The 12617-nt window shown below is 42.0% G+C and overlaps 1 long non-coding RNA gene across 2 annotated transcripts in view; it reads left to right on the top strand.

Annotated features, from left to right (window-relative positions):
* The first annotated feature begins 11972 nt into the window (after positions 1 to 11972).
* The window catches only part of LOC123335087, a 43875-nt gene continuing 43230 nt past the window's right edge, over positions 11973 to 12617 (top strand). For both annotated transcript variants that reach the window (XR_006553395.2, XR_006553397.2), the window contains exon 1: positions 11973 to 12488. This is a non-coding gene — a long non-coding RNA (uncharacterized LOC123335087). The remainder of the gene's footprint in view (positions 12489 to 12617) is intronic.

Here is a 12617-nt window from a genome sequence, read left to right as displayed (position 1 = left end):
TGTCTGCTTCCTGACAGAATTTATAAGCTTAGGAAAGAGTTTTCTCACTCCTTCTCTTAATGGGGCAGGTTATCTGGGAGCTCGGTGTCTGGAGGATGTAGGCAGAATGTCATGGGCGCTGCTGGCATCGGAAGGCTTGGCTGGACGGAGCTGAGGCATCCACCTCTGTGTGGTCCACACAGGTGAGGGCACGAGGGAGGCCCCAGTTCTGGGTTACCTGTGCCTTTCCAGAGCTGCTGTGTCTCTGCTCATGTGGCAGCCACTTCCCCCCAGCCAACAAGGGCCCCAGGGGGAAGCGACCGGTTCCATATGAGGAAAAGAGTACGTCAAGGCTGTATATTGTCACCCTGCTTATTTAACTTATATGCAGAGTACATCAGCAAAATGTTGGGCTGGAAGAAGCACAAGCTGGAATCAAGATTTCTGGGAGAAATATCACTAACCTCAGATATGCAGATGACACCACCCTAATGGCAGAAAGTGAAGAGGAACGAAAAAGCCTCTTGATAAGGGTGAAACAGAGGAGTGAAAAAGCTGGATTAAAACTCAGCATTCAAAAAATAAAGATTATGACATCCAGTCCCATCACTTCATGGCAAATAGATGGGGAAATAATAGAAACAGTGACAGACTTTATTTTTTTGAACTCCAAAATCACTGCAGATGGTGACTGTAGCCATGAAATTAAAAGATGCTTACTCCTTGGAAGAAAAGCTATGACCAAACTAGACAGCATATTAAAAAGCAGAGATACTACTTTGCTGACAGAGGTCTGTTAGTCAAAGCTATGGTTTTTCCAGTAGTCATATATGGATGTGAGAGCGGGACCATAAAGAGAGCTGGGTGCCGAAGAATGGATACTTTTGAACTGTGGTGTTGGAGAAGACTTTTGAGAGTTCCTTGGACTGCAAGGAGATCCAACCAGTTCATCCTAAAGGAAATCAGTCCTGAATATTCATTGGAAGGACTGATGCTAAAGCTGAAGCTCCAATACTTTGGCCACCTGATGTGAAGAGCCAACTCATTGGAAAAGACCCTGATGCTGGGAAAGATTGAAGGCAGGAGGTGAAGGGGGTGACAGAAGATGAGATGGTTGAATTGCATCACCAACTCAATGGACATGAACTTCAGCAAACTCCTGGAGATGATGAAGGACAGGGAAGCGTGATGTGCTGCAGTCCATGCGGTCGCAAACAGACACAACCAAGCAACTGAACAACAACAAACCTATGGAAAACTGTACGAGTCCATATTCATTGTGAGCTGCTCTTATGTCTAAATTAAAATGTTTCTACTGGGACAACAATGCATTTTTACTTGTTCTTTTTTGGATGAAGAATGCCTGTCCACGACCTCTCAATGATAATGGCAAAGGTGAGCAACGAGCAGAGAAAAGAGAAAGAGGTGAAAAGGCAGGACTGGAAAGGGAAGAGAAGAGCCCATCGTCAGTTATTGGACCAGACTTTATGCTCTGTGGGCTGTTGTCACCATCAGTCAACAGGAAGGAAGGGCAAGGGGACAGAATTCATTAAAGTAAGGAGCTCAGAATCTGCCTGCAAATGCAGGAGACCCCAGTTTGATTCCTGGGTCAGGAAGATCCTCTGGAGAAGGGAACAGCTACCCACTTCAGTATTCTGCCCTGGAGAATTCCATGGACCGTATAGTCCACGAGGTTGCAAAGAGTCAGACGTGACTGAGAGACTTTCACTTTCAAGGAGTTCAGGAAGTCACAGAGATTCAGAGTCAGTGGGAAGTGAGAGCTTCCTGTCACAGCTCCTGAAACCCTTGGTCTCTGGTTGATAGAAGATTATGCTCGATGACCTGTATGTACATCAGTGACCCTTCCATGCTTATGAGGTGTATTATGCATCAGCAGCAGTGAACTCAAGCCTTGAATTTTCTTGTGAGACAAATTACTTACCAGACTGTCTTAGGACATCTGAGGTGCCTTGTTTTTTCATTCTTTTTTATCAAACTGCCTGAGCCTAATGGGCAAAAGCACTGCGTGGTTTAGTTTCTTAGAGAAGAGTTCAAAGTAAATGGAAAGAATGTTTCACATACCTCTGCTATTTTAACACAGAAATGCAAGACGGACCAAAGTTTGGGTTATTTCAAAACCATTCCTTTCAAAAAGAAAGACCTAACTACTTCCAAATAATTTGGAACATATTATTTCATAATCAGATTTCTAACATTGGTTGTATTATTTTTGTTCTGTTAATGCAGATGAGGGTCTTCCCCAGTGGCTTAGATGGTAAATTAAAAAGAAACATAAGTTATGTCTATAGGATTTAATCAGGGTACAATGGTGAGAAAGCAGAAATAACAGAACAGCAAAATAGAAAATAAATTCAGTTCACCTGCCACCATTGACAACATGTTGCGTATCAATGTTACTATAATATGGAAAAAAGGTTAATTTAAAAAATAATACTCAGGAAAAATGCAAAAGCTTTTGGGTGTTCATTCAGGTACATTCCACGTTAATTTACAGCCCTGCATTCAATCAGTTCAGTTCATTTCAGTCGCTCAGTCGTGTTCAGCTCTTTGAGACCCCATGGACTGCAGCACGCCAGGCCTCCCTGTCCATCACCAACTCCCGGAGTTTACTCAAACTCATGTCCATTGAGTCGGTGATGCCATCCAACCAGCTCATCCTCTGTCGTCCCCTTCTCCTCCTGCCTTCAATCTTTTCCAGCATCAGGGTCTTTTCAAATGAGTCAAAACTCTCAAAAGCTTTCATTTCCCAGGTAATCACAATTGGGCTTGAGAAAAGCCTGCCACCTTGTGGCATTCCCTGCAATAGCAACCGTAAAAGTTTTGCTTGTGAGTCCTTTTTCATTCGCTCAGTGGTGTCCGACGTTTGTTAGGATACAAATTATTCACGGCACGTACAGCTCACTGTGGGGCTTCAGCGTAGCGGGTCGCCGGGCTGGGCCAGGCTCCGGGGCAGGGAAAGCAGGTCCAGGATCCAGAAGAAAGCCTTTCAGGGGAGGTGCTCAAGTGCACTCCCTGAATAGGATTCAATTTAGAGAAGTTAACCCTCAGGTTACCTCTTACTGGATACTGGAAGTTTTCCAGGCAGTCAGGAAAGAACAACGTGTGCAGAGGCGATGAACAGAAGTAATCACAAATGACTCTGGATACCTAAGATGAAGAAGTCTTTGGGTATAAGAGAAGGTGATTCACAAGGTTCAGGTTAGGAGCACTTCTGTATACCATTTCAGAGGCTTTGAACTTTGCACATAGGAACTGAGGAAACATGGAAATTTCGGATCTTGGTGTTTGAAGGAAGGCCCCCTGAAGACAGAAGTCTTCTCATGGGGCTGATCTAAATGGCCTCAATAAGACCTAAATTTTTGTTTTTTAATTTTAAAATGGATTTTTATGACTTTTCCAGCTTTATTGAGAAATAATTGATATACATCACTGTATAAGTTTAAGGCATACAGCATGACAGTTTCGATTGATATGTATTGAGAAATGATTACTACTCTAGGCTCAGCTAACATCCATCTTCTCATTCATCATTTTCTTATCTCACGAATTATGCTTTGAGTACTTCATAAGGCTTTAGAAGATTCAAGTATCTCTAGCTGAGCGGTGTTCATTCTAATGCCTTTAAACAGAATTGTAACAGTCTTATTGTTTTTCTTTACTTTTATTTTATAGGCATATATAGTTAGCTACTTTACATGGTTGTGTTAATTTCTGCTGTACAACAAAATGAATCAGCCACACGTATACACATATCCCCTCTTTTTTGGATTTCCTTCCCATTTAAGTCACCACAGAGCGCTGAATAAAGTTTCCTGTGCTATGTAGTAGGTTCTCATCAGTTATCTGTTTTATACATCACAGCCTTGTCCTGGCGAAGGGGCTTGCATAACTCAATGAAGCTATGAGCCATGCCGTGCAGGGCCACCCAAGACAGACAGGTCATAGTGAAGAGTTCTGGCAAAATGTGGTCCACTGGAGAAGGAAATGGCAACCCATTTCAATATTCTTGCCTGGAAGATGCCATGAACAGTGTGAAAAGACAGCAGTCCATGGGATTGCAAAGAGCTGGACACAACTTAGCAACCAAACAACAACAAAGTGAGTGTAAGACCCAATTAAAAAAAATTTCATATCACTTTAATAGAAGTACAATGGAAATATCTAGATTACTGGTAGTTACTGTTTCTTAAACTGTTTCATTGACGTACTGAAGTGTAATTGTCATTGCTTGGGTTCATGCTTTAGTCATGTCCTACTCTTTGTGATCCCATGGACTGTACCCTGCCAGGCTCCTCTGTCCATGGAATTCTCCGGGTGAGAATACTGGAGTGGGTTGCCATTTTCTCCTCCAGGGATCTGCCCAATGCAGGATCAAGCCTGCATCTCCTGTGGCTCCAGCATTGCAGACGGATTTTTTACCCACTGAGCCTGTAATGGGCATATAAACAATAATGCACCGTGCTGTGCTTAGTTGCTCAGTCATGTCTGACTCTTTGCGACCCCATGGACTGTAGCCCTCCAGGCTCCTCTGTCCATGAGGATTCTCCAGGCAAGAATACCGGAGTGGGTTACCATGCCCTCCTCTAGGGGATCTTCCCAACTCAGGCATCAAACTCAAGTCTCCCTCATTGCAGGTGGATTCTTTACCATCCAAGCCACCAAAGAAGCCCATGAACAATGATAGATTGAAGGAAAACAGTAAAGCTCCATTTGGTCAGCTGTGCTTGGTGTGTCCCACAGAATAGAGTGACTCAGAGACAGAGGAGTGAAGGATATTTCTAAATTCATGTTTAGGAAAACTGCGACTGATGGTACTATTAGCTCCATCGACACTTCATCACTCACTCTCATCTCCATCACCTAAAGCAGATGGAATCTAAGACACCATGTTGCAGTAGAGAAAAGTATATAAAAAATGGAACCATAGTGAATTTATTTCAAATAGTAAATGCTCAAGCACAAGACCAAATGTACCATAAAAGGAAGGACAGTGGCAATTAGATGAATCAAAAATACTGAGTCCAGGGACTTCTCTGGTGGTCCAGTGGCTAAGACTTCATGCTCCCAGTGCAGGGGGTATGGGTTCGATCCCTGGTCAGGGAACTAGATCTCACATGACACGACTAAAGAGTTCACATGCTGAAATGAAGATGAAACATTCCACATGCTGCAACTAAGACCTAGGGCTGTTGCTGCTGCTGCTAAGTCACTTCAGTGTCTGACTCTGTGTGACCTTATAGACGGCAGCCCACCAGGCTCCCCCGTCCCTGGGATTCTCCAGGCCAGAACACTGGAGTGGGTTGCCATTTCCTTCTCCAAGACCTAGGGCAGCCAGACTAAAATAAGTTTTAAGAAAAACAACAAAAAAAATTGAGTCCACTTTTACTAAATAAGAATATTGAGTAATGTTATATGATTGCAAAGAAATGTTACAAGCAAGTGAAATGTGCTGAAGGAAAATATTATTGTAACACAGCGTTTAAACACTTCAGATAAACAAGGAATATAGCCATCATTTTATTGCAAGAAAACTATGCATGCTATGGCTGGTACAGGTGGCTCTTATCTTTCTCATGTAATTGACTCTCTTTTTGTCATGTTATTCTGCCAACTACAGAAGCCCACTGAGATGCTTTGTGAAGGTGTGCAGCTAGCTGAGTCTGCACTCCCAGAGCCCCGTTACTTTTCCAAGTGGAAACAACTCGCTTGACTTATAAAAATTTGTTACAACACATTCCTAAAGTGTAGAGTAGGGAACTGTGACAATTTCCACAATTATAATACAATGTAATGGGATCTAAAATGGAAAGTTTTGGTTCATGTTAAATGGCAAGCGAATAGTAAGAGGCTCAGCTCTGTACTTACTATTATAAGTTCATCATCAGCAGAAATAATGGCTGTATTTCATTATTATCACTTTTAGTCTCACTGTTAGTGATCTTAAGCACAAAGTCAGTTGAGCACATATTAGACAATTTATAAATTCTTATGACTTATAAGAAAGGGTTACATTTGAATTATTTATCCAGATGTGTCAAGAAAAAAAAAAAGATTACACTTGTTTACTCATGACTACTAACCTAATACAAAACAAAGGAAAACTTGGTCTCCTCAAGCATCAAGGACGACAGAAACATTCCAGCACTTACTGTGGTTCACTGTGAAAAACAGTGTGTTTACATCAATACAAATTAGACTAATGTTTCTGATGACTGTTTCTCAGGAGTAAGTCGACTGATAGTCATCACAGCTTTATTTCCAGTGAGACACACTTGGAGGAGATGAACTCGAGGTGCCTTCTCTGATGAAGGAGGAGGTGCACTGTTTGCTCAGATGGGGCCGATCTCCACTCCCTGGCTTTGCTCTCACCTAAGGAGAAACGCTGGGCTGGAAGAAGCACAAGCTGGAATCAAGATTGCTGGGAGAAATATCAATAACCTCAGATATGCAGATGACACCACCCTTATGGCAGAAAGTGAAGAGGAACTAAAAAGCCTCTTGATGAAAGTGAAAGAGGAGAGTGAAAAGTTGGCTTAAAGCTCAACGTTCAGAAAATGAAGATCATGGCATCTGGTCCCATCACTTCATGGAAAATAGATGGGGAAACAGTGGAAACAGTGTCAGACTTTATTTTTGGGGGCTCCAAAATCATTGCAGATGGTGACTGCAGCCATGAAATTAAGACGATTACTCCTTGGGAGGAAAGTTATGACCAACCTAGATAGCATATTCAAAAGCAGAGACATTACTTTGCCAACAAAGGTCCGTCTAGTCAAGGCTATGGTTTTTCCTGTGGTCATGTATGGATGTGAGAGTTGGACTGTGAAGAAAGCTGAGTGCCGAAGAATTGATGCTTTTGCACTGTGGTGTTGGAGAAGACTCTTGAGAGTCCCTTGGACTGCAAGGAGATACAACCAGTCCATTCTGAAGGAGATTAGTCCTGGGTGTTCTTTGGAAGGTCTGATGCTAACACTGAAACTCCAGTACTTTGGCCACTTCATGCAAAGAGTTGACTCATTGGAAAAGACTGATGCTGGGAGGGATTGGGGGCAGGAGGAGAAGGGGACGACAGAGGATGATATGGCTAGATGGCATCACTGACTCGATGGACATGAGTTTGAGTAAGCTCTGGGAGTTGGTGATGGACAGGGAGGCCTGGCGTGCTGCGATTCATGGGGTTGCAAAGAGTCGGACACGACTGAGTGACTGAACTGAAGGAACAGTTCAGACTTCCCAGGGGGCTCAGTGGTAAAGGATCTGCCTGTCAAGCAGGAGACATGTGTCTGAGCCCTGCATCAGGAAAATCCCCTGGAGAAAGGAATGGCAATCCACTCCAGTATTCTTGCCTGGGAATTGCCCATGGACAGAGGAGCCTGATGGGTTACAGTCCATGCGGCCCCAGAGTCGGACACAACTGAGCAACTAACACTTTCACTTTGAATGAGCAACCACAAGGCAAAGGGAGGCACTGAATCACCTCCACCCGACCACCAGTGTTTACAGCCTCAGCGAGACCTGGGCTGTGAGGTCACCCAACCCTGGGACCAAAAACATGAGATAAAGAGGAGCAACGAGTGCCTTGTGTCCTGCGTCGTATGCCCTCAGGTAAGTACGTCTGTCTCCTTTTTACAAAACGACATTCGACATTCGGAGTTTCTGCTGCAGTCGGGTTCCCAGAGTCCAGTCCCTGGATTAGCCTGCCCCGCCCCCAGCTCCCACTCCCGCACAGAAGCCCACGCTCTCTCTCATTCAGGGACCAAGTGGAACATCAGAATTCTCCACGCATCGTGGGCATCTCCACCTCCCTAGGGGAAGGGGCTGCCCGAGTGCAGACCGCCCCTCTGTGACAACGAGCCCTCCATCACACCTGTGTGGAGTCAGGGGTGTGAAGCGTTTGTGAGCCTAAAACCAACACGCCAAGATCCAGGGGCACAGTGTCAAGTATCAAGACTAGCAAGTGGGACTTCCCAGGTGGTCCACTGGGTAAGCATTCACCTGTCAGTGCATCCCTGGTCTGGGAAGACCCCACATGCTGCGGGGCAACTAAGCTTGAGTACTACAACTATTGAACCCCGTGCACCAACAGCCCCTTACATGCTCCACAAAGAAGCCAGGGCAATGAGAAGCCCTGGCACTCACAGGAACTAGAGAGTAGCTCCCTGTCGCAGCAACTAGACAAAGCCTGAGTGCAGCAACAAAGACCCAGCACAGCCAAAAATAAAATAAAAATCAAAACCAAAAAAAAAAAAAAATAAATAAGACTAACAAGTGGTCCATGCTGTAAGTCTTAAATAGCAAAACTATAACCGTGCTGAAAAGTATGAATAACACATTTATTGACTACAGTGACATACTCTAAGAAGGGAGTTAAAAAATAAATCATTTTAATGATCTCTGCGAGTGTTTATCTGCTTTTTAAAAACAACTTCTGTTAAACAAATTTTTCTAATGGTCAATAAAGCGTGCTAGTATTAACTTACATTCTTTACAACAGAAAGAATATATACACATGAAATTTTTGAAAGTGGGAAAGTGCCTTTTTTAGTGTACTATGGTTATACAAGGATTTGTATACTAGAGAAAGTGTGTGTCATCTCCTAAGATGGTTTCACATTCACAAGACAGTCAATATCGCATTCTCCAGCTGCCACTGGATCCCGGGGCATTTCTAATGCTTTTCTTCATTTGACAATATGCTCAGTAGCTCAGTTGTGTCCAACTCTTTGAAACCCCATGGACTGTAGTCCGCCAGGCTCCTCTGTCCATGAGATTCTCCAGGCAAGAATACTGTAGTGGATTGCCATGCCCTTCTCCAGGGGATCTTCCCGACCCAGGAATCAAACCTGTGTCTCTTGCATCTCTTGCTCTGCAAGTGGATTCTTTACCATTGCGCCACCTAAGAAGCCTTAATATTATACTGGAAACTTAAAAACAAATCCCTGGTGTGATAGAATTGGAAGCTAAATGTAAATCTAACGGCTGTTCACACTAAGTCGACAAATCCTCTCTTTACCACCCCCTGCAAAGACGTTCTGTCATGTGGAGCAGGAGCCATAGTCATCATAATAAATAACCTGCAAGCCCTGTGTCTCCTTGGTCCTGCTCTCTCTCAGTGGCCCCAGACAGACAGGCTTCCTTGCTGTGCCCCTGCCGTGGGGTCTTTGCAGGTTCTGTTCCCTCTCTTGAGAACACGCCTCCACAAGTGTCCGCTCGTCTCTGGCACACACAGAGCTCTTGCACTCTCAGGCTGTGGTTCAAATATTACCTTCTTAGAGAGATATCCTTAGCCATCTTTACAAACACTGTACCATCATCAGAAATTCCCTAAATCGCTTCCCTGCTTGTTTTGTTTACAGCACTTAATGACCTATATCTCTTCAGTTTCCTTTGTTTATGGATGCATTAATCCCTTTCTTCTCTTTCTCCCTATTAGACCTTGATCTCCATGAGCTTTTGATTGCTTATCCAATGCAACCCTAGAGCCTACACAAGTGCCTTGTAGGCAATCAGATTTTTTTTTTTAAATGAGGTATAGATGCTTTACAACATTGTGCTCATTTCTACCACCCAGCAAAGTGAATCAGCTATATGTATACATAAATCCTCTCATTTCTGGATGCCCTTCCCATTCAAATTACCACAGAGCACTGAGTAGAGTTCCCTGTGCCATACAGGAGGTTCTCATTACTTGTCTATTTTATACATAGTAATGAGGGCTGAGGGTTAATTTCATATCAAGGCTAAATATCCTTTTTTTCCCCTTGTTGAATTATTGAATTGTTACCATTCAATAATACCTGTTTCTGAAGTCGCATCTTAGAATGTGAGTTATCACCAGCACATCAACTTAGGGCGACCATGCACATCCTAACCCTATTCTGCCTGAGGCCCTGCAAAGTCTCCCACATTCTCCTGTAGTCCTCACTGAAATGGGGCAGCACAAAGCCTTACTAGTAAAATTCCACCGTCCGATTCTGGTGACTCACCCCTGACATTACATTGAAAGTCAGCATCAGTGCTGTGGCTGGAATTGTTTCAAAGGCTGAATGCAGTAATCAGAGCCAATATTCAATCAATACACTATTTAAACAAAAAGTGAGTACTCTGATCTCCTCACAAATATGTTTTTATTGATTCTTCTCTTTTTAAAATCTTTGTCCTTTTTATTTCAGTACTATAACATGGACATTAAGCCATTTATTTGGAAGGCTGTTTTGTTTTTCATGTTGTTTTTAAATTGTATGAAACAATATCATGCTTACTCATGCAAACCAAATGCCATAGTCAAAGCAGTTTAAAGTGGTGTTTATTTTAAAATAGTTTCTGCTCTGTTCTCCAGCTGATTTACCTGACTTTGCAACACCATTGACCTTTTGGACAAATTTAGTTGTGGCTCTGGATTTCCAGTAAAACTTTTTAGTGTAAATATACAAACCTAGAATTATTCAAACTATGGAGATGATGTCATTATAGTGCACACATAATGTTCTTTTAGATATCTTCCACTTGGTTACAGCATCAAGATGTCTGTCTAGATAAAAAGAAGGATCTTTAGACAAAGCAATCTGCATTTCACCTTGAAAGTTCAGTGACTAATTTATTTGAGCACAGACTTTGGATTATCCAGGACTTATATTTGCTTTCCTGGGCTAAAAAGTGTCTTCTAACTTTATTGCTTGATTCTTCTGTGACTCCCAATCTTATTTTTGTTATATTACCATTTTCTTGTTCTAAAACACTTGTTCATTTCTTTGTGGAGAACAGTGTTCAGATATTACAGTTTCAGATTTGTTTTAGCTGGTTTCTGTTCCTTTGTTCACACAAGGCCAAATATTTCTGAGAGTTTTCAAAGAGATTGGATTTCATTGGAAAGCAGCATTTTCTGTGATAAAACTCAGCACATATTAAAGGTGTGAAGAAAAAGTCACTAAGGGAAAACTAAACTCAGGTCATGGGAAAAAATGAGAAATTGTTGCCAATTCACCAGTACACACGGAGAAAACAACATAATTACTTATTTGTTGTGCTTTCTTCTTCCTTAGGCTTTTATGGTATCAAAAAATATCAGAAATGTATGTGAATCCAAAGGTAGACGACAAAGAGGTGAAAGGTTGATGTCTGGATGTACGAAAGTCAAGGATGATGTTAGTGGTTAAGATGAGTGTGTCTAAGAAAAGGATTTATTTCCCATGATTCCCTACTAATTAATCATTGAAACTGTGCATACTTGAAAATCAATTCTGGGACAGGGGTAAAGACATACATTTCTGAAAGGCACTGCAACTTCAGGAAGGGAAGCTATATACCTAGATGCACAGTTACAACTTTTCTCTCTTGTGAAACACTTTGTGCAAACACTTTGTAGTTTTAATACAACTTTAATCAATATCAGATCACAACTGCAGGGACTTCTTGTGTTAAAAGTTAATCTAATTAGATATTTCTTCTCTGATACACAGTTTCAAAGGTGACTTTACCCTTAGTTCATCACATTAACTTATTGTTTCATTAATACAAAAATATCAAAATTTGATTCTATGTTACCTTGTTCAACTCAAAAATGCACAGTAATTGTAATAATTTATTATTGAAAATGTACTTCCCTGGTGGCTCAGTGGTAAAGAAGCTGCCTGCCAATGCAGGAGATGCAGGTTCAATCCCTGCCTTTTCTACCACGTTTCTTGTTTTTGAACTTGCACTTGTCTCACATTTAAAGCAAAGTGTTACTTGCCCTTTTCCCTGTTTTACTTTATTTACCACAACAAAACTCCTCTTGAAGTCTTCTATTTTAATTCTTCATCATAACCAGACCTAGTCTTCCTATATAGAGACTTAGCTGCCATATTTAGAACTAACAACTAAATAAAAATTAGGGAAAAAAAAATATTTTTTCTCCCAATGCAAGGGACCAGGGTTCAATCCCTGGTCAGAGAACTAGATCCCACTCATCACAAACAAGACCAGGCGCAGAAAAATAAATAAATATTTAAAAAATAAATAAAAAGTTTCTATTTCTTATGAGATTGTCTCAGAAACATTTCAGACCCATGATACTGAATTTTCATTCGTATGTAAAATGGGTTTTACAATAATTGATGCTATATCTTCATAGAGCATGACGTTGAGAATAATCCTCACCAAAGACCAAATAGCTCCTAAGTGATATGACAGTGCTGAATTTACCAGTCCAATACTGGTCTTCTATTTTGTCTGTATTACAGTAGTAAAATGTACAAATAAAAGATACCACAGTAAAAATAAAATAAAGAAGTACTGCGGTCAAGAAACCATGGTCAAAGTCCCTCTGCAGTTTCTCTGGGCCTAGAGCTCCTTCAGGCTCCACCTATGCCGCATCCCCACTTCAGCTCCTGGGGACGCCTGTGCTTCCTCACACCCCGCCCCCACCCCACCCGCCGCCAGCTTTTCAGACGAGTTCAGGAAGCCTCCTGCAGCCCCTCCGAACAGTCGTGAGTAACGGTGCAAGTGAGGTGAGTGTGTGATGTGTTTACATTTTTAAACATAAAATTACAAATGCCAATAAACGATCAAATAATATGTGAATCTTCAAAACAAGACTTTAAAATGTGTGAAATTATGAGTGCTGTGTGACTGAAATC

This window comes from Bubalus bubalis, chromosome 9 (genome assembly GCF_019923935.1).
Source record: "Bubalus bubalis isolate 160015118507 breed Murrah chromosome 9, NDDB_SH_1, whole genome shotgun sequence".
NCBI classification, from domain to species: domain Eukaryota; kingdom Metazoa; phylum Chordata; class Mammalia; order Artiodactyla; family Bovidae; genus Bubalus; species Bubalus bubalis.
Note: the sequence above shows the minus strand (reverse complement) of the source record. Positions and strands in the feature narration are given on the sequence as shown.